Here is a 22,306-nt window from a genome sequence, read left to right on the forward strand (position 1 = left end):
TCCTTCATTGTAATGATGTTGGTACTATCAGCTTGTAATATGGGAATACACCACAAGGAAAGTGAAGTATAATAGGGAAAATAACAACTCAGTTGCTAAAAAAAAAAAAAAAAAGTTTGAAAGTTTTCACCTTGGTCCAATCTTTAAAGCATAAATTTTAAATCCTCAAAAGTTACATTTTTCTTGTCATCAGATGAGATAATACATTACAATGTTTTTCTGTGATGAGGAATAATTCAAGGTCTTACACTGCCTGATTAATCTCACAACCAATATTTAGAAAAGGTTTCTCTTTGAGCTAATCAAACTTGACAAAAGCAATCTTCAAACTATGCCACATTCACTGATTTGTAAGATATCTCAAACTTGTGTTTTATTAAGTGCAGCTTAAATTAGCAACAGCCCTAAATCCACTTGCTTGTAGCACCTGCTGAATCTCACATGAGAAACACAGAAAATACACAGGTCAAAATTATTAGGACAAAATATTCTTTTCCTTAATAAAGTATGCCATTCTAGCCTGAAGTCAGCACCCAGCTACAACTCCACACTGACTGTATGATGTGCTTTTGGAGAACACACTCTGTTACCATTCAATTTACCTTTGCTTCTGGAAATAAACTGCCTTGACTTTACTGGATACCTTCTGTCCAGCAATTCTTCCAAATAATGCTTATTTTTATACAACTGAATCTATATAAGGTATACTCATTTTTCTATATATCAAAGGTATCAGCCTTTTGGCTTGATTGGGCCACACTGAATGAAGAGGAATTGTCTTGGGCTGAGGGAGTTACATTTAAAAATAACAACAAAAAGTATATTTTTTTAATCAAAACATAAAAGTAAACTGCAACAAAACAAAGCTAGTGGGTTGGGCACATACAGTTCTAAGGCTTCCTGTGTCACAGGTGTATCACAGGGCCACGATTCCTACAGAAGAGCACCTTCACTATGGAACAGCTGCCACCATGAGGGCAGCTAGCTGGGAAGCACTACAGCTCTAGCAAGGAACAATGTAGGAAACATATAAACACCTTCACAGTCCCTTTTTCAATATTGGTACTTCCCCTCTTACTGTGTCCATACATATGTGACCAGGAGTTTCCCATGGTTTGGGAGCCTGATTGAGTTTGGCTGCACAACCCTCTACAGCAGAAGAGATTATTTAATTAGGGCAGTTGAGTAGAAGGACAAAAATTACACAAGGATAGCATTAGTTCTCTATTGCAATCCTCAAAAAAGGAAATGAGGCTTACAGCTTATTCTTCTCCTTATATCATACTTAAGTTCTGGATAAATCTCTTAATAAATCTCTTTCTGAGCTACTAACTCCCATTATTTCTTCATGGTTGTGTACAATATAGACAATGACTGTACAAGTGATCTAATATCATACTTCATTAACATAGAGTCACACATACCAGAAATTGCTAGTACAATTCCTTTCCAGACCCAAGGAAGGATAACTAAATATTGGGTAACACACTCTGAGAAGACTATCAGTGAGTTTCTCTATTTGTTTATATAAATGGGCCAATACTTTAAAGTACTTCAGAGCACTTAAACAAAGCAAACAAGCACTTGAACTTTAAATATCTAGCAAGAGGAGCTATTGACAAGTATGACTTGACTTACTAAATCTTAATATCTTCGCAAACTTGAATTCAGTCTCTTCATGAAGAGAACCAACAGACTCTTATCTCAGCCTAGCTCTTCTTCTAGCTCCCACACAGTGAGAGGGTTGAGCAACTGCACACTCCCCTTTTATTTCTTTTTGTTTGAACAGACTGCTTCAAGCTTACCTAGGTGAGCACCCTGGGCCCACAGTAATCTTTAGAAAGCTGTTTCTGAGGCTGAAACCAGAACATTATTCTCTCCCTCATTTGTTCTGTAACATAGGATTTCTCCATCCTAAAGATCTTCCTTTTCAGCTCCTTGCTACCCACAGGCAACAAAGCATCAATGATGGAACACATCTACCAAGCACTCTCCGATTAACTCACAAGAAGTGAATAACACTGTGGGAACAGATTGCTACTCTCAGTGAAACACAGAGCAAAAGCATTCCTCTGCTAAGTCACCATGTAGCTGAGTCAGTTTGAGGTCCATCTTTTTGGTCTCCATACTTGTGAAACACTTCTTAGCTACTGCATTATATACAACTAAGAGTGCTCATTCCCTGGCCAAAAAATGAACTGATGTCCACATACATTTCCACTCAGAAATCAGTATCCAAAGTAATGGTCATAATTAGTATTCTGTTGGTTTAGACAGTATTTCTTTTCTTTGAAACATTATGACTTCATATAGGTCAAGTACCACACAGTTTCATAGCTGGACACTCTGCCAAATCCGGTTTGCTGTACCTGAGCAGCTGCACTCAATAAGGATTTATGTGTTCTGAGGACAGGTCAGTGGCAATTTTCAGAATGATAACACCACCAGCATACACCAGGTCATCTCAAGTCCTAAGTTTGCATTGAGGACCTAGAAGGCTGCACTGAAACAAGCTTTCCCATCCAGCAGCAAGCTAAAATCCTGCAGTACATTTCACCTTTTATTTCTTTTTGAATTTGTTTTGCACTCAACTTACAGTACATGTCTGTACACTGCAGGAGTGTGTGTCTGGAGGGTGTTTTCTTGTGTGCACACCTGCGTAAGCATATGCACATGTGAATGAATTTGGTGGCATTGCCTATTGAAAGATTTGCACTGGCCAGTCTGGTAACAAAGACTCCTCAAACTCAATTTTACTAGGAAAAAAACAAAACAACAACACAGAGGAGATGCAGCTGAACATATGAACTACTCAGTGATAAATCTTCCCTCTAGGTACAGTTCCTGAATGAAACAGCTTTGAAATTTCATTGAAATACCCTTTATTTTATAAATAGATTTTAACAAATAAAACAGCTGAGAAGTTTATGTCTGGAAAATAAAACAACCTTTCTCAAAGTTTATGAAGTGATAAGTCTGTTTCTTATCATTTCTTATCCTAATTCTAAGCACAAGTGTCTACTAGGACATGCTCTCCACATCTGATACTGAAGAACACACAGTTTTTACCAAATTAATATTCCAGCGCTGACTTCCAATATTATCTTCCCCTCGTCCCCCCAAGTGTTTTACTTTCTATAAAACTGTTTTTGCTCCCTAATGTTAACCAAGAGATGAAACTAAAATTAAGGTTATTCTTGGTTGCTCTGTTCATGATACCCTTTGGTCTACTATATGAAACAAGTTAGGACATACTGAGTACACATTACTATGCTCTGACTGGAAACCGAAAATAAACAGAAAACTAGAATCTTTTTTATTCTGTTAGCAATACAGTGCTCACTTATTTAAGGACAAATTCTTAGTAGTAAATGCATATTTGACAGATTAATCAAGTCCAGCCAGAACAGCAATATGACACACTTTTGGGTACAGGTATCCCAAATAAAATGCGGCCTTAGAACAGTGATAAAAACACAGCTATGACCAAAAAAAAGTGTAATTCAGTTTTCAACACACTGTGAGTAACATGATGTAATTATTTAGAAAGCCCTCCATGACCCCATGGTTTTGGTAGAAATGAATTAAAGGGTGAAACTGAAGGAGAAAAACTTCAACAAAATGAACTCAGAGACAAAAGACAAAAACAGTGGGGAAAAAAAACCCAACCAGACACAGCAAAAGTACTGGTCTACTTCATTCTAATAATAGAGTCATCAACAGAGTATCTAATATGCACTAACACCTAATTTGAGCACCTGAATTCTGATCCTGATTTCCAGAGATGGCAACTACATATTGAAAAAGAAAAAAAAAAAAAAACAAACCAAACTTAAATTGCTCATTACTAGAAATAGATTGATTTGCATGAGAAAGTTAAGAGTTAGATTCCCATTTTTTTTAATGAATATTAAGATCATAGGCTGAATTCTGAAAGTGAGCCCCAACTCCCAGGTTAATGCTTTCCTCATGTTGGTAGCAGCATCACTGCCCCTGGGAATGGTACTGTGCGGGAGTAGCATTGGAGCAAGCCCAGCAAAAAATGGACAAGGGCTTTGGAGATGAGCATAAGAACCTTTCAGTATATAAGAGGGGGCTAACAAAAAAAGAAGGGGACAGACTCTTTAGCAGGGTCTGTTGCGAAAGGACAAGGGGAAATGGTTTCCAACTAAAGAAGGGAAGATTTTGATTGGATATAAGACAGAAGTTTTTTTTGCAGTCAAGGTGGTGAGACACTGGCATAAGTTGACCAGAGTGGTGGTAGATACCCCATCTCTGGATACATTCATGGTCAGGCTGGACGAGACTCTGAGCAACCCGATCTGATGTAGGTGTCCCTATTCATTGAGTACACCTACAAGGAGTTGGACTAGACAACATCTAGGATTCCTTTCCAACTCAAACAACTCCACGATTATATAACCTGTAGCTCTGCTCAGCATTCAAAGACAAATCTATAGAGAACCATCTGGATGGGAAAAGTCACCAACAGTAAGAGGCTGGAAGGTACCTGACAGCATATAACAACATGGGTCAGGCTTACAAACAGCTTGGTAAGGGCAGACCCTTTGGTAATTTTGGATAATTACCAAATGGATAAAATTTATCCAAAAAATTTGGATAAATTGATAGCTTCCAAACCTACAGCCATTCTCAACAATTCTATTTTGCACTTGCTGTCTCTCCTTCAGCAAAACTTGCTGGCAGAAATGTTTGGCTGCTCTTCTTATTCTTATATACATGAATTCAGAACAATCGACGGGAAGGGAGCTTATCCTATAATACCACCACATAGGATTGATCAGGCATGGTGCACATCCAGCACAAAACATTCTGACTGCAGGATAACAGCCATCATTTTGAACTGCTTGAGGGTTTTATGTTTTAAACTGTGTACTAAATGCTATCTTTAGGCAGGATTAAGGTTTTTGCTTTTTTGTTTGTTTTTGGTTTTTTACATCTTTTTTTCTGGAGTGTGTTTACTAAATTTGTAAAGCAAATTACTAAGCTAAGATGTAAGATAATTTACTTGCTTTTCCAGTCAAAACGTCAAGGATCTAACAAGGATCTGTTTTCCCATACTGCTAGCTCTAAAAATTATGTTATCAGAATTGACATCCCCTGAATGCTACAGGTGAAAATTCCTAATTCAGCATTTTTGTGCAGTAGCACTTCATCCAAACACAGCTGCTCATGTTGTGAAGAACCATCCCAAAGTTATAATAACTCATGCATTGCCCATTGCTCTGCAGGAGACAGTTTGTGTTTTACCAGATAGTGGATGGTCACCCCCTACGAGAGGAAGCCACCACAATCTCTCACATTTCTTTACTCAGAGGGCAGTGAGGCAGTGGCACAGCTGCCCAGAGAAACTGTGGTGCCCCATCCCTGGAGATACTCAAGGTCAGGTCGGATGGGGCCCTGGGTAGCCTGAGCTGGAGGGTGGAACTGGGTGTGCTTTAAGGTCCTTCCCAACTTAAGCCATTCTATGATCTGCAGGCAAGCAGCACATTTTCTTGTTTTAAATGTACTGCGCAATCATATCAGCCCAAACACAATTATTTAGCACAAACTAGCAAACCACCCATCCAACCACCCTAAAGTCTAGGAAAGTTCAGAAATGACCCAGATTGGACAGCAGCTCACACTTATTCTCTTCAAAGCCAAACACCAGAGAGGCAAGCAGCATGCTGCTGGCCGCGATTTCCCACCACCCCAGCTCCTGCCTGCGCATTCCGCCTGAGCAGTGCACAGGAGAGGGCGCAGATCCCCTTCGTCACTCACCATCCTTTTCTAGTCACATTCACTACGCATTGCACTAGAAAATCGTAACGGTGTTAAAATATTTTGGCAGGATTTGTATGGCCAGATCACTCACTTCCTTTGGGACACACAAAGTCTCCTCTGGCAATGAAACAGCCAAAATGTCAGCAAATCCTATAGAACAGAAAAGGGTCCGTCAATGTAGAGCTTAAATGAATCTCCAATAAATGCAAATAAACAAACAAAAAAAATATGCATAACAAAGATATACACACATAAAAAGAAACAGCCTAGAAACAGTCACTTTTTATTAACATTTCCTTTTTTCACCCTCCAGAAACTTTTTAGCAGCATTCCAATGTATTCATCACCGGGTACTATTAGAGCACAAGCTCACTCCTAGTGTTACCAATTCACGGACAGATTAGAGGGCACATTAATAACATAGTTAATATGAAGTGTTTAGAGCCTTTACGTCGGTGACAAATACGACTCAGCCAAATTTCCTGACCATTGAGGCCACGGAGGAACAATTTGGTAGATTTCATCAACAGCTCTAATTATGTTCCTGTCAAGTCGAGAACAAAGTAATCCATAACTGGGGGGCTGCTCAGAGACAGTGGCACACAAGAGTAATTTATGCCCAAGACACAGGGCCCTTGCTGTAGTTAGAGAGCACAGTGCCTGACTAACAAGTGGCTTCAAAAATGAATTTATTAGGGAAAGCACAGCCCGCCAAGTGCAGGCTTATGGGATGTTACAAGGTAAGGACTTACAGCCAGCCTTGTCTATGCCAGCACCCCAGTTTTTGCTCTCCCCAAGTTCTGTAGGCTCTAAAATGCAGGGCCTGAGCTCGAAGCATCACTCAGTGGGGAATAGGACTCCAGAACCAAAAATCCTGTCAGTCCCCAGGACACAGGCTGCACCGCAGGTGCCCTCTCTCAATCCTATAAATAAGGCACTAATGAAACACGCAGAGGGATTATTAGCAACAGCGAACTAAAATACTGCCATACAGCACACATCTCTTACCACAGCCCATCTGGGAAACAGGCTGAGAAGAGGAAGGGGGGGGGGGGGGGGGCAAAACGAGGGAGAAGCCGTCATGTAATTTTGAGTCATTTTCCACTGTGATCTATACTGGGATGCAGCTCCTGTGCTTTCAGACAGAGGGGGTGGGGGGTGACGAGGTTATGTGTGGCACTCATGTGGCATTTCACAGAAAGGCAGGGACATCTCCCTGGGGCTGGGAGGAGTGTGAAGCCTGGCACTGCTCACTTGGGACTGGCTATTTTGTAAGTAGTTAGAGAAAACAAAACCATGCGCTGCCAATGTAATTAAGAATAAGAGCTATAAATGCTTGGAAAATTAACTATAACCAAAGATTAGACTTTAAGTGTACTCATATGACAAATACCAAATGCTGGGTGGATTTTAAAGAGCAGTTTTCAGAAGTTAGCTATGAGCATACACTCCTGTCAGCAGTTTAGGATTTGTATTTAACTAGACAGAAAACACAACTAAAAACTCAGTCTGCCACTTTGTACACTTCATATTCCTTTATTTGATAGCAAATTGGCATCAGCTAACAGACGCAGCAGCCTTCTTGAAAGGACTGAAGCACAGATGATGGGAGCACTCAGACAAGACCTATTTTGGAGACTGACCACTGTCTCAGGAGGGTTGCTTGCTGAGCTCCCCACTGGTAAAATGGATACAAGCATGCATAGGGAAGGACATCATCCTCATGTGCTGTATATTACCAAGGGATTTTCAGATCTGGCCTCACTGAACTATGGGTGTTAGTTACCTCACCTTATAAGAACTGGTACAGATCAGCTGCAAGATGTAGCTGGGAATCAGAACAATAAAAACGAAACATTCTTTACTAAAGGTTTCTTATTCAAGTTTTTGCCTGAAAATCCTCTGCCACTAAGTTTATGGAATTCCCCAACACCTTCTGAGGTGGATGGTATTAGTCTCTTACAGTAGAAGCACATTATAGAATTATGATTACTAACACCTCATAACACATCCAAGAATAAGCAAAACAACAAAACAAACAAAACACACAACTCCCCCTCCCTTCCCCAAAAAAAGCCACTCCAAAAGCACTGATAGCTTAAGCCTCACAGGGAGGCATAGGGAAAAGGAAAGAACACAGTCCCATTCTACAGATGCAAAAAGAGAAAACTGGTAAATCACACAGAGGGTAAGCCAGAAGCCAAGCAATGTCTGGACTTCATAATTCCCAGGCTCGTGATTCAGTCACAAGACACGCTTCCTCTCCTGGTGAAATGTCATGCTGCCTCATGCTTCTGTTACAGAACACATTTTAACCAAGTGTAGCAAAAGCATGATGATCCCATTAAGTATCTAACATCTAATACCTTGTGAAAACTAATTTAGTGCTTTATCAAATCTCTAGTTTGTATGTAGAGCATAAACTGCCTACATTTGCTAATAGGGCAAATTGACCCATCCCATATATTATCAAAACACATCAAAGTCTGCTGGAGGACACAGCCTTAGCTACTTATTATCCTCTGCATTAACTCTCTCTCCAGCTACTCAACCAGTATGTTTCTCGGTAACACATCTGTCATGATTTTGCAGAGAAATCAGCAATTCTGGGCAGCAGGGCAGTTAGAGACAGATAACAGGACTAAACCCATCGCCATCACCCGACTTCTCAATCTGCTGTTAATTGGCAAAAAAACAGAAACCCGCAGCACCGGCCATGCACAGCAGCACTCCATTGCTGGCCTCCAGAGATTCCCCCTCTTAGACTTGTATTTTTAGAGCTTTAGTCATTCACATGATTTCTGTGTGATTTATTACATACAAGAGAGAAATAAAATTATATACTAACATCTTCAAACTTATAAGGTGATTTTTACTATATATATAGATAGATATTTGTAAGCAGAAAAAGGACATCTTATGCAAGAGTACATGTGGCTTAGTAATCAGGAAAGAAAGTGCCAGAATATTACTAATAATAATGTTAGATCAAATGAGAACATCTTTGTTGGCTTGGATGCTATGCAATCGTATTCCTGCCTGTGATATATTTAGAATATTGCTTGAGACACTATATAATGAACTGTAAATTTTGAAACCACGCTTCTTAATGGCTGTGAGCTCACCTACATGGCTAATAGAGGTACTTTTTTTTTTTTTTTTTTTCCTCTCATTACAATTGTTACTAATCTCTTTCAGGTCCTATTTGTCTCTGCATTTGGAAACCCTGCACCATTGTATGCAGGTCTCTCAGAGACCTTTCCTGACCACTCAGCCACCTGAACTAACAATTATCACCATAACCTAGTGGTTGGGAAGGCAGTGCTGGAATATTCCAGAAAACAAAGCCAAAAAGAAACTCAACAGAAAGGAGAAAATAAATGTTTTACTTTTTGTATGTGACTATATACAGCTGTCAAATATAAGCACAGCCCCAACATGGTGTTAATCATTCACACTTAATTCTATGGCTTCTATCGTTTTTTTTCTATTTAGACAGTCAGTCAAGCACTGGTTTCTTCTTTTCCCTTCTAAGTTTCCCACATTTCTAAACTGTAATGTAAACAAGTAAAAGGCATTTTGGGGTGCAGCATGTTTTGGGGCTGTATTCTCAGTTATTTCAGAGCCCAATGAAAACGGGTCATTTTTCACCTAGCTGTGGTTGGTTGTCATCAACCCAAGTGGGTCAATACAACAAGTCTTCTTCTGGGAGAAACTTCTAGCCAGGGGAATGAATCAACTGAAAGCAAAAACAAATAAATAAATAAAGGTGTCCAATGAGGGAAAATACAACAATACTATGTTATAGAATTTAGCTGCAAGTCTTTAGAGCTTTATTCCTTCTTACTTCCCTGGATGTTGGTATTTGTTTTGTTTTTTCTCTTCTGTTTTTATTTCAAAATCACAGGAACTACGCAGCCTAGCAAGGCTGTAATCACTCAGCAGGAGCCTGGCACAGGCACAATGCAGCCACCAGCCAGGCAGTGGGGAAATGAAGGAAATCTCTTTCTCCCTCCCCCTATGTGGCTTAAAAGGGGCTCGGCATGAATGAATCTTCCCGGTAGCCACCAACAATTTCTTATTCCTTCCGAGCAATCATCAATTTCAGCATCAAGTGGTTTAGTGGATCCACAACTGGTAGTGGCAGCAGAGGAAGCCCAGCATGTGAACGTTTTGGCTAATTTAAAACCCTTGTGCTGCGGAATCAAACATGACAAGACAACAGTAAAAAGAGAGGCTATTATCCCAAATGAGAGGCGGCGGATAGCTGAAATTGGCTTGAGTGGCAGAGACAAAAGAGGTGGAAGGAGCATCGTCCCCCACCCTCAGTGGGCTCACACATATCACTGCAAGAAGGAAAAAAGGCAGTGTTTCCACGTTTCATGCCCAAGCAGAAAAAATACACATAAAAGGATACAAAATAAATTAGCAGCTGGTAAAACATCTGCCCCATGGGGATGGAGAAACTTAACTTACAAGAGACATCACCCTTGCAATAGAAAAGCTAACGCTCTGAACACTAAAACTGTCATTTCCTACTGAATTAGTGTCCTGCTGCCCAAAGCTCATTGCAGTGAGCTGAGGAGTAGATTTAGGATGGAGTAACCTTAAAAGGAGAATAACCTGTGGTGCGGCCACTATGTACCGAGCGCTCACTGAGTACCCAGAACTCAGGGCTGCCGGGGGAGGCAATGTGGAGGGCAAAGGAATTAATTTTGCAAGGCATTTGGGAGACCATGAGCAGACTGATGATGTTCAGAGCCATGAACCCTGGTGATGGCTTGCAGCTCACAGAATGACGACCTGTGGGATCACTGGAGAGCAAGCAAGTTGTCTTTTGCAAGATTAACAATTTAAAAGTGCTGAAATTAATTTTGTTTAATAGCTGTGGGTGCAGACTCCTTACAAAGTAGGTTGCAAGGTCAGCAAGCCTCCTAAAGCCTTTTAAAATGCAGCTTTTTATAGGGACAGTAGATTTAGGGTGGCTTAGGTCTTAAAGATCTAAAAAGCAGAAGTGTAAGAGGTCACTTCCTACCACTTCCAAACCTCGGGTGAAGACATCTCTGTTTCGCTTCTCACTTGTAACACACATTTACTGGTACATTCAAAGCTACTTGAGAGCAGCATGGGCTTTGTAAGCACACAAGGCGGGAAAGACAATACAATCAAACAGGAGAACGAGGCTAACAAGTACGTAGCTTGATCCCGGAAATCTCACAGGAAGGTGTCCTCCCACACTGCAAGCTGAGAGAAGGAAAAGTCTGGAAGGGAAAAGACAAGGGCAGGGAGTGTTCACCCCTCAGAGCAGAAGTCTGTCTGTGATTCCTCTTTATTTGAGACCATGGCTCCTCAAATTGTTTTGCCGTGCAGAGCGAGCAAGGGAGCAGCTGGGCTCAACACTGAAATCCAAGTCAGCTGTTTGAGACATTTGCTCAGCCTCACACCCTAATACACGTGAGCTATTACGACACACCAAAACAGACTGACTATTGCTCTATTTCATGACACTTTTGTCCTACGCTTTTGTAATAGCATCCAACAAATCACATAGGTAAGGTTCAGTGTGAGTGCAACTTGGGAACTAGAAACAGTGCTTTTGCTTTGCAATGCCAAATGCATGGAAAGAAACTCAAACTCAAGCCAGATTACAGCCCCACAGGAGTATACCCCCTCTCCAACCCAAAAGCCAACTGCCGCACTCGGTATTTCTATGCATGCTATCCCACCAAATGAAGCTGACCCACTGCAGTCCCACAGGCAGAGGGGCCATTTTCCTGGCAGCGGGGGCCACTGGTCATTAGTGAGGATGCAATTAATTCATCTGCAAGCCTGTCTGACAGCGGCTGAAGCAGAGCACCAGCCGCTGTTCTCAGCCCGTTCCACAGGGAGCAAGAACAAAGAGCCCCTGAGAAGTACTTGAGACAACACAAGAAAATAATTTTAGATGCATATTGATATTGCCACTGAGTAGCGTGTGCTCTCAAACTGACACACACTGCTGTATGTGGTATTTTTTTTCCTTTTTTATCTCCAAGTTGAATTCATATCCTCATTCAGTGTTTCAAGAAAGCCCCAGTTCACAGTTCAGCAAGGCACTGCTTAAAAGGCAGCCTGCTGCAGGTCCTTAGGGCACCTCATCCATCCTGCAACTCCGATGGCATTCACCACCAAGGGACCCCATTAGGAAGGAAGGGCAAACTGAGACCCTAACCCAAAGCAGCCTGAAACAGCACCGGCATACTGGTGTAGCAGCAATGGATGAGACTCCATTTGTCTTTAAAGCATGGGAAGCCAATATATCTGCTTCACCACAAACTCAACTTTACTTTCCAACCTTGTAGCAAAAACATGGATCAGCTTTCTGTCTGGGGATAAAGCAGCAGAGAAGTATCACCCAAGGCTCCAATTAAACAGATGGGAAGTGACGCACTTACAATGCAACCCCATGCAACAAAACACCCTGAGACAGTGTCTGGGTCTCAAATCAATTGCTCAGAAAGGCAGAGACACAGGCTGCAAAAGACTGCCTCTCCCTCCATACAGTGGGGTAACTCAGAAGCATCTTGCGCTGTATAAGGTGTGCTAGGAAAAGCAGCTGCTGTAGGAACGATACCAGTGCTGGAGATATCTCAGAACCCACTCTCCCAACAGAAGGCTAGGTCCTTCCAAGCAGGAAGAAATGCAGTGTTTGTTCTACAGCCAAAGTAATTATGGGCTTACCTACGTTACTTTGTATTTCTCCCTTCATAAAAGAGCTTTGTATTGTTGTTGAATGAACAGAGTGTGAGACTAGTGTTTATCTCTAAGTCTCAGAGATAAATTTGGGGCTGGCAGAAGATACAACTTCACTCTGATCAGGAAAGTTGCTTCTGTTTGTACCAAGTGTACATATGGCCAAGTTAACTTCCTTCCACATTCCTTTTGAAAACAGGTGAACTCCTGTTAGGAGGCGTACCACCCTGACAGACAATATGCACTTAAACATTTTTGGACTTTGTTTTGCATGTTAATTCACTTAGTATAACATTGCAACACAAGATCTCATTCTTACACTGGGGATGCAGTTTCAAGGAGAACATTCATAATCTCATTTTAAATACTTTCAATGAGAGATTCAAATACCATAATGTGAAACAAGTTTGGTAGAAAAGTACTGTTTTTTGAAACCTGCTCACTATTTTCTAGGAATCTCTAGACAGGGCTCTTATTTATTGTTAGCAGACACCTCCTGTTGCAGACAAGAACTTCCTATGCCAGGAACTTCCCAAGTTCCAAGCAAGGAGACAAAATCACCACAACTAATACTCTAAGGAGGCTGTCTAGGCAGGTTATAGGGACCAAATATGTTTCTTCTGCTGCAGCCAGCACTGTAAACCTAAGGTTATACTGTCCTCATGCAGCCTCGAGTGCCAATCTGGCTGATCAGAAGCACATATATCTACTTCCCTATTCAATTCATATCAAGAGGAAAGCTGGAGGAGAAAAGGCAAGGTCAGGCACTTAAATATGAGCAACACAACTCAGACCCAAACCAACAGCAGAAATGGCGTTTTCTTGACAAATCCACAATTTGTTGCTAACAAGAGTTAGTTCACATGAAATGCCAGTCCAATTCTCCTATTTGTGCTCAAGATCACAAAAGTATTTCCAGACAAAAGCCTCTTCGTGCATTCACATTTAATTCTCTGTGAACCCTCAGAGAAGACAAACCTGAGTGTTCTGCTAATTTATCAAACCTTATTAACACAAAGACAGCTCCATTTCTGAATCACCAAAAGGTTCAGAGCATCATCCTTAGCCACTGCAAAATCTGTATGGATGAGATATCCGATCATATGTTCCCAGAATCTTCCTTAAATGCCTTATTTCAAAACGTGGACCTCTTTCTCCTACATGCCATACTTTTAACCAGTCCTTGCCCTACAGGAGAATGGAAGAAATGCAAAAACCACCCTTTGGTCCAATTCTCCTTTGGGTTCTACACGTTTCCCACAGAGCAGAAAGAAGATGTCTCAAGAGCTTTCTTTCCTCCACCTGGAATATTCTCAAGATCCTAAAAGCCTTAAAGACAAGCTAGAAGATGTTGAGAGAACATGAAGTCCTACCACCTCATCAGCCTGTGGTGTCTTGACATCTCTTCCAGTCCACATTATGACACGAATTCTGAATGTCTTGAAGAATAGTGGGGAGAGGGGCAGTTGGAAAAAAAAAATTCAGACTGAGATCTTGGCAAGGAAAAAAAAGGAGGAAAAGTAAAAATAAAAATTAAAAAAAAAAAAAAAAAATTAAAATGGCCCAAGTCATAAAGTTTCATCTGCAAAGAGATTTATCTGAGTTTCTGTCACTGCAGGACACTGTTGAAAACACTTTGCTTTTCCTCTGAAACAAGAAAAGTTGGGTTCTGCCAGTGATTTTTGTAGCTTAATTTCAATACATTTCTAACCTAGGATTATTAAGCATAAGTTGCAAAAAAAGACATCAAGAACTGACAAGCTGTAGCCATGAAACCAAATGTTACTCTCTTCACCTTCACTCCTAACAAGTAGGAGGCCAACACCATATCAGCGATGGCCATAAACAACTTTTCAAAGGTGTACAAAGAGTCAAATAACTTTGACGCTCATCGCAATGCCCAGGAAAAAAAAAGGAACCTTACTATTTTCATCATAAAATATTACTATGCAGTCAACTCTGAACCTCTGTCACTGGGACAAACACTTTCCATACTGGGAAGGGAAACACTAGGAGGGATTTTCTGGTGCAGTATAAAGAAAAAAATAATAATATATGCAGTTAATAAGTAATAGCAATAAAAAAGATGCTACAATGTTTCCCATAGTTATTACAGTGATAATTGTTTATTTTAATTGAGATAAAGCTTCCTTCTGCAAGGAGGCATTTCCCCTGTCTTAAACAGGATTTCAGGTTTGATCCATGCAGGTGATTTCTAAACTAGCTGTTACTCTAGGACCAAAATAACATGTGAATTAATCAAACTATCCTGATTCACCAAAATAAAATAAATAGAATAAATTAAGATGAAAACAGAGCAGCAAACATGGAAATAATTTTGTGCCTTTTCCCTCAGGTGCACAGAACAATCACTGGGGAAGAGTCCAAAGTATCTGAAGGAACTTACTACTAACTACTGCAAAACAGCATTGAGTGGCATTTTTTTTTCCTTTGCTTTCCATACAGGGACAAAACATGAAAAAGCTTTTGGGATTTGACCATATCACAGAGTGGAGATGAGTTACCTTCAGTCCCACTCTACAAACCCTTCCATCAGCATAAGACTCCAGCAGGTCGGAGACGGACTAACTTTTCCAAGGTATTAAATTAAAAGATGTTGAATTAAGTTAAATGCCCCACATTGAATTGACATTTCCCTTTTTTAATGCAAGCTAAGATTGATGAAAAATACCACTTATCTACATTAAGGGTCAAAATATCCAGCAAAAGCAGCCTCTGGTTCAGCGCGTCAGAGCAAAGTCAGTCTTACATAATCCGAGGACCAGGACGCGGATCACATTCTGATGATCCAATTAATGGCGGGATACTTTGCAATCAGCCAGGAAGCAAGGCCCCTAACAGATTGTGGGGCTGTAACATCAATTTCTTAAGTGCATTTAAAGGATTACAAATGTTAGTCCTGGCTTGAGATTGAAACACCTATTGAGGTGCTCTGAACCACATTACAGTAATTGGGTACCTGAATTAATGCCATTTCTTCTGATGGGCGAGTTGAATACATTGGAATTACGGGTTTCTTTTGCTGTATTTCACTTTGTCTTCCTCCTTTCCCTTTCCCCTCCCCCCTATTTGAGCATAAATCTGAGGTAGAATATTCTCTTTTCTATCTAGTTAGCCTTAATTACAGCCCTGGGGCACCCAAGCACTGTCCTAATTTTACCTTCTGCATTGTTTTGGTTCCCTTTAAAAAATAATAATAATAAAAGTGTTATGTATTATTTTACCATGCAAAGACATTAAGACTGGAATAAAATGGCTTTTTTTTTTCTTTTTTTTTTTCTTGAAGCCTTTTAGGGCAAAGAGGGGGAAGGTTGGTGAGAGAAATAAAAGTCTCTTTTCCTTTCTGTAGCCCTCTTGCACTATGTAAACCTTTTTATGCATGCACCAGATACCATTTGCAGTGTTTTACACCTCTAGAGAGCTAGAACTAGGGCTGCCTCAATTAGTCTTCTATTCCTTCTGAGGTCAGTTCAAGTAAAGGTCTCAATCATACCAAATTGGCAGGAATGCTAAGTACGTGGGTATTTCAGACCAAGCAGAGTTCAGCTAAAACACGTAGCTGGTTTCACACTGTGATTGTACAGCACAAAACTGTACGTGTGTGCCAGAGAGTACATCTACGTTAAAAACCTAAAATAGGTGTAGGGCATAGGGGTGTTTGTAGGGTTTTCCAGTCACCATCTCTGCTAGACTGCAGCAACAGCATCACGGCTGCACGTGCTCTCCTTGTATCGTATGTGTTTTGATTATTAGTGTAATTCCATCCAGCTTTGCCCTCAGCCTATGTGGTGCTGACATCTCGGTTACCTCAGTGATTTCTCACTTGTGAACAATATAAAGACCAGACCGCGGAAAAAAATATTAATAAAAATAAATGGGGGGAGAGTGTGGTATTCCAAATATTCCAGACTATTCTAAGTTTCATTTACCTGGTTACAGCACATGAAATTTAGATACTGTTTAAATTACTCAACTTCCCAAGGTCCATTAGTAACTTAAGTTAAAAATACACGCACATATATACTAAGACATATGTTTTATATTACACATGTATATAACTCTTAAATGAGATATTTCAACTTTTTGTCCTGTATTCAGGATTCAACAAGAAACAGCGATTCCACAGTGATTCTGTTTTAATTTTGGTTTTGCTTAAGATAACTGTAAACAGAAAAGATACAGGAGCTATTTATTGCTGGTTAAGAGGAAATCACAGTGTATACCTTAGGGAAGCTAAGGAAGCACAATGACTTAACTGACATATGAAGGAAAGAGACAGCTTCTAATTCAGCCATACAACTTTCTGACTCTCAGGGAAAAGCAGTTCACGTGGTTCTCTCAGATAGCCTTTAACTGTTAACAACATTCTGTTTTGTTTTTATTTCTTACTGCATTAAAAATACCATAGAAAGCAAGGATCACTGGGGACCATTCAGCTGTGCTTCTGTTTTCACATGAATGTTTTTCAGTGTTATTTAATTTACCTTACCCACTAATGTGAAAAATTCGTAGAGTTTTTAGACATAATCCTTCTGAAACAGAACAAAACCTACAAACTAGCTCCTCAATGGAGGTGATTAATCAGAGGACGGACACAGCTCCACTGTAGGGCTGTATGCCTACACATAGTGCAAGGAAAAACAAAGAACGAACGAATCGGGTAAATCCCAATTCAAATTTCAGAGCAGTTTTTGCTGCATTAGATCATGCTTGCTGAAATGATTTACAAATAGACAACAAGCCTGAAGGACTAGTTAGCATTTCAGCAGTGACTACATTTTGTATAACCATTTCCATACATCCAGTTTTAAATTCATTAACAAAAATTAATTGCTACTCCATCGTTGACAATACGCAGCACACAGCTTCAATATACTTTCTACATTACTTTCTGTCATTCCCAAAAAGATCTTGCAGATAATTTTGCTCTCCTAAAATTATTAGCTACAGATTTTAGCAAAGCTCATAGTTGTTACAGTTAGTGAGAAGTAACAAGTCAACTTCAGGAAGTGTTTGTGCTGAGTTTGTTTGTTTGTTGAGTTTGTTGTTTGCATTGTTTTTATTGTTGTTGGTGGCGTTTTTAAATATCTCAGTCATATCTTACTAGCATGGAACAACAGAAAACCTTTTCCTCACTTCCCTTTGAAAAAGACAGCATGATGCCCTTAACACTCTAATGCAGAAACATAACACAGGTCTCTAACTTTTCCCCTGGACTTCATCCAAAACTTACTGAAGTTATACGCAGATTTTTCATTGACTTCAGTATTTTGTAGTTCAGGTCTTACAGTGATCTCCCAGTCCTTAAACGGAGCTTTGCCCTATGAGCATTAACTGTTGTTATTGTAGCAGCACACCAGGCATGAAGTGTGCAGTGATAATGCTGTTCAAATGTACTTTTTTTTTTCCAGTGTCTCAGATAAGGTGGGAAAAAAGTTCATTTTGTAATTAACAGAAGTTGGTCTCAGATCTTTAAAGATGCTCTACAGTGATTTGAAGAACAAGGTAAGGTTTGGTTTTTAATAATTACATGTAATGGATAAAAAAATAATAAAAAAATCTTTCCATACTCTTTCCATCATATTTCACAAATATTTACATGCACACCTCAGGTTTGAAATAAGCCAGGGAGAACTAATTCCTTGTTTACACTTGGAATCCGAGGTGGCCCAGTCCCATAAGGGCAGCACAATGCACTGTATCTTTCCGTTCTCAGTACTTATCTTAATCTTAATAACTAGCCAGACAACTGACTCCAGAGTCCTGGGCTTATCAACTGGAATTCGTCACATGCACACAAGAGAAGACAAGAAATGCATTATATAACAATGCCATACAAATCATTATCTTTTAATATTTCGAAGTATGTATTCAAACTCTGATATGGAACCATTTTGGCTGAACTCAATTCCACTGGTTGTTACTAAATTTGATAGCAAATGAACAAAAAAAACACTTGTAACATATTTATCTGCAAAAGAGTTTATTTACAACAGATCAAAAGGCTGCTTCTTACTGCATTTTAGTTACTGCTATCAAATGCAATCTGCTTTTTAAATATGCTTTGATATGGGAGGACTATTTCCAAAACAGCTTAATAGAAAATACATATATATTTTTTCCTGGTCTCTTAAGTACCAAGAAATGTTGAGAGCATGAAAAGAAAGTCTATTGCGCCCTCATCTTGGGTCTAACAGTATGATTTCTTTGAAATGAGTTTAAGCAAATTCATTTCAACTGCCTACATCAGAAACTTGGAACATGTTTTCAAGCTGACAGATGGATCCTAATTTCTGGTTCTGAAATCTCACATTTAACAGCATCTTTTGCCAGCCAGCAGACTACTCCAAATGCACATAAACCAAAGAACCAGGGCAATTTCTTGGCCTCATATTAGGGTTTTCATTTACTAGGGTTCTCACATGCACAATGGTAAGCACGAGAGAAGAAAAAGGTTAACAGTATACTTCTACAGAAAGAAGAAAGGAGCAACATTTTGAACACAAACTTGTGTCCGTCATTCCCCCCCAACACCAATCATTGCTTGCAAAAAAACGAGTAGGTAGGTAACTCACATACAGACATTCCCAATATGCACTTAAAGTGGGCTTACAAAAATTATCAGGGGGTTTCAAATACACTGGAAATTCACTCCTCAGACCACTTCATTCTAACACCACCCACAAAGTATTATTTATGCTAGGTATTAGTATCCTCTGCAATGGGAATCCTCCAGCATAAGACAATAGAGCAATGTTTGCTGCTAGTGAGGGCGTTTCCAAAATTTCTATTCCATATCAAAAAGTTATGAAGCCTACCATGGGCCAAACCTCATGTTAAACCACAAACCACAGTAAATCAATTAGTTAATCAATCCAATCAGGCAATCAATTAACATAAACTAAGAAAACCCTGAGCAGACATATTCTCATGTGAGCAAAGGTCACCCACTGGGACCTTTATGTGTCTGTTCATATTAGTCTAAGCCCAGGTTTAGAAGGAGAAATTTTCCTATGATAACAGTTCTTTGTAGTGATGTGTCAGCACAGACACCTAGTCTCTGTCTGCGTCTGGCAGAGATCATCTGTATTTTTACTCTGGTAATAATGAGAGGCCACTTTTAGAACAAGGAATCTGAGATTTGTGTTCTGTTACAGTGCAAGAGATGAGACCTCCTTCATTCCAGCAAAAAGACTTTGCACAAGGATTTGTAACAACACCTTAACAAGAGAGGCAACTAGGTTTTTTCAAGTATATGCCTTGAAAACTGCAAGTGTAAACAAACTTAAGATCACCCCCAAATCTTTGATCCATTTGCTAGGTTCAGACTGATAAATGGCTGGGAGAGACATGTTTTGAACTTTAGAGAAACACCTGCTCAGTAATGTTCAAAAATACTTTCTGATCAGAAATATAAAATAATGATGCTAATTAATAGTATTTTTACAGTAATGTGGTAATTACTGTTCAGATATAATGTACACTTTAATGACAAATCCATTGTCAGATTTGCAACATACCTGCAACATAACTGAAGTTACCACTATACATCAGTTGGGTCACTGAATTATTTGGATTGGGGGAAAAGTTCTCAGTGCACGTAAGGTCTCAGAGTTCGTAGCAGAATCTCATAACACACAGTCACCATCACTACTTATTTCACTGTGACTATGCTATAGTGTTGCTCATAGTACATATATCTGCTTCTTGCAGATAATTAAGTTGTGCAGAAACCCGTCTTATTTACCTCCAAAATCTATCACAAGTTCAGCCCCCCTTTCGCATCACTGCTCTTCCACTGAACAAATTCAGCATCAAAGAGTTCAAATAAAAGCTGTCATGGTTCTTTTAATTCTAGCCAAAGTCAGTGAAAGAAAGATGTACGGAACAGCTGAGAATCAACCTAACCCAGGACTGGGAAAAAAAAAATAAAAATAAAAAAATAAAAAGGAAATATTATTCATAGACAACAGTCTGTGGATGAGCTGACTGTAGATTATACAAAGTTTTCAAAAACAGCTAGGCTTTTCTCTGGCTAGAGATCCAAAATAAAAGGAAAGAACTGACAACAGGGGACTCAAGTCCTTCTCTGTAGCCTTCAAAGAAGGAGAATGATATCACATAGAAATCTCCAAGAAGGATAAGCATGTCCAAAAAAAGGGCAAGGAAAAGAGTAAAGCATCGTTTGCACTGACATACACCCTCTGGATAATGCGACAGTTCTTCTTATCAAGGCCACGGCCTTTGTTAGCAGGCAAAGGCTTTTCCTAACACTTGAACCTGATGACGTCTATTCTAATAAAGCTTACATCCATAATGAAGCCTGAGCACTTCCTCTGGGAAAGACCCAGAGCTATCAGGAAGGACAACATGCTACTGTGACAAATTACAAGTCTGTTTCTCTCTCTTTGACTTTGATATCTACTTGGATGACATTTGCAGCACTGATGGAGACAACATTACAGAAAGGAGAACCTTGATTAGTCTAGCCAGGAGAAAGTCACCTATTATCCTAGGAGACAAATCTGGAAATTCTTAATAGAACTAGATGCTTCACCACCTCAGGCTCACGGTGACCCCAACAAATAAATATAGGCTACATATTCAGATTAACTGAACTATAGATGAAACCTCAGTCTGCTCTTCACAAAAAGCTATCTGTGGTATTCACTAAATAGGAAGTACAACTGAAATTCCAGATGAGTATAAGCATCTCCTCTATACAGTGTTTCAAATATCTGTTATTTGACCTAGGGTGAAAAAAGTAGTCTAAGACCCAAAATTACATACAGTTACAAAAATATTGCTGTTCCACAATCTGTATTTCTACAAAATAGTTTCTTCATTATCTGCATAGGACATCCATCTCACATTAGAGTCTTCCTGTTAATGCATAACCTTTGACATTTTGGCAATATATAATTCCAGGATACCCTGAGATGGAAGGAACCTACAAGGGTCAACTAATCCAGTTCTAGACTCTATATAGCATCAACCAAAATCCAAACCCTATGTTTGCAAGTGTTGTCCAAACACTCTTTGAACTCTATCAGCTCAGGCCTGTGTCCACTGCTCAGGGCAGCCCATTCCATGCCCACCAGCCTCTGGTGCAGACCCTGTCCCTAACCCCGAGCTGCCCCTCCCCTGGCACAGCTCCATGCCGTTCCCTCAGGCCCTGCTGCTGTCACAGAGAGCAGAGCTCAGTGCTGTCCCACTATGAGGAGCTGCAGTCACCATGAGGTTTCCCCTCAGCCTCCTCTGCTTTGGGCTGAACCAACCCAGGGAACACTCCTCATGTGCCTTTCCCTTCAGATACTTCACCATCTTTGCAGCCCTTCTTTAGTCCTTCTCTTCTAGTTTTAGATCCTTTTAGACCCTAGAAAGACAGTGCATTTTACAAGGCAACCTTGAGATTAGGCACACGCTGAAATCAAAGATAACAGAGTCCCTTATTCTCTTCGGCCTAAATGTAAATCTTTCCACTCAGTATAACTATATTGAGTGATACAATGGCATGCCAAAGCTGATAAATTCAAGAGAATATTACAAGTATGAAACAAGAAAAGAAAATGAATACCCATCTCTGAAATAAACTAACCAAGCGAGTCAGTAACTTGAAAACTTCTCTGGAGGACCTCAGCTGGACTTAAACTGAAGGTTTTGTAGAGTCCTTCTCATGCTGAAACTGAAGGTATCCAGCAAGGTGTTCATCCAGTGCATCACACAAACTAGCAGTTTATTTAAAGCAAAACTTGATCCTTATTGG

The 22,306-nt window shown here is 39.9% G+C and overlaps 1 protein-coding gene across 15 annotated transcripts in view; it reads right to left on the reverse strand.

The window, feature by feature from the left end:
- Positions 1–22,306, reverse strand: part of ESRRG (estrogen related receptor gamma) — a 375,558-nt gene that overhangs the window by 209,986 nt on the left and 143,266 nt on the right. For 5 of the 15 annotated variants that reach the window (XM_085542936.1, XM_085542935.1, XM_085542940.1 and 2 more), the window contains exon 2: positions 5,879–5,937. The exons of 7 other annotated variants lie outside the window; for them this stretch is intronic. The gene's annotated coding sequence lies outside the window, so the exon portion shown is untranslated. Of the gene's footprint in view, positions 1–5,784; positions 5,938–22,306 lie in introns of all 15 variants that reach the window. 3 more of the 15 variants (XM_085542938.1, XM_085542944.1, XM_085542934.1) reach the window with 1 other exon arrangement.

This window comes from Coturnix japonica, chromosome 3, assembly GCF_054131305.1.
Source record: "Coturnix japonica strain WE chromosome 3, WE-NBRP24, whole genome shotgun sequence".
Lineage (NCBI taxonomy): Eukaryota > Metazoa > Chordata > Aves > Galliformes > Phasianidae > Coturnix > Coturnix japonica.